At 29.3% G+C, this 974-nt stretch overlaps 1 pseudogene; it reads left to right on the top strand.

Moving 5' to 3' along the window:
• Positions 1-265: 265 nt before the first annotated feature.
• Positions 266-374, top strand: LOC111744091 (annotated as a pseudogene).
• The last annotated feature ends 600 nt before the right edge of the window (positions 375-974 follow it).

Raw genomic sequence — 974 nt, 5'->3', positions numbered from 1 at the left:
GGGGAGACCATGATTGAATGAGAGAGGTGGTATATAAAAACTCTCTGTATTATTTTGTCATTTGCTCAATTTTCTATAAATCTAAGACCAAAAAAATTAAGTCTATTAATTTAAAAATATTCCTAGCTTTAGCCTCATCAACTATTTAATATATATATATACTTGAGTTTCCTGACCTGAATATATGAATGATAACATTTACTACCTAATAGGGAGGTTGTGAAAATCAATGGAGTTATGCATGTATATAAAAAAAAAGTCTGTCGTCTATGGCCATGCCACCTTGAACAAGCCCAGTCTTGGAAGCTAAGCAGGGTTGGGCCTGGTTAGTACTTGAATGGGAGACCAGCTAGGAAGATCAGGTGCTGTAGGTGCAAAAAATAAAAAATAAGGGATTGTAAACTGACAAGGTCCTTGCAATCTGTGAGGTTAACCAAGGGTTGCCTCGCCTAAAAAAAAAAAAAATATATATATATATATAGTCTGTCATATAATAAGAATTCAATAAAAGTTAGCTATTATTATAGTATCCTCATTAAAAATTCCCTTTTTTTTTTGACTGATCTCTGCCTGCTCTCCAGATAAAATAAAAATCCATAAATATAGGTATATTTTTCTCTATTATTCACTGTTTAAACAATAGAATTTTGAATAGTGATTGATATATATTAGAAACTAAATAAATATTGTTGAGAGAATAAAAGAGTTAAGTGTAGTAATATTATTACTAGTATAATGAAATTAAAAGCTACCATTTTGCTAGTAAAATTAATCTTGACATTTCTCCTTCTGAATTAAATATAAATTTGAGGGCTTAAAATATTTAACATTTAAATATTACTCCATGTAATGTCATAAGTTCTGCTTCCTTAAATTATATTTTAAATGTGCAGATCTCCCCTCCTCCTACCTAATTATAAAGTGTTCATCTAATCTATTATTTCGTTGCTGTAGTTTTATAAATTGTTTTGTGA

This window comes from Pteropus vampyrus, unplaced genomic scaffold, assembly GCF_000151845.1.
Source record: "Pteropus vampyrus isolate Shadow unplaced genomic scaffold, Pvam_2.0 Scaffold5, whole genome shotgun sequence".
Lineage (NCBI taxonomy): Eukaryota > Metazoa > Chordata > Mammalia > Chiroptera > Pteropodidae > Pteropus > Pteropus vampyrus.
This window is presented reverse-complemented; position numbering and strand designations above follow the sequence as displayed.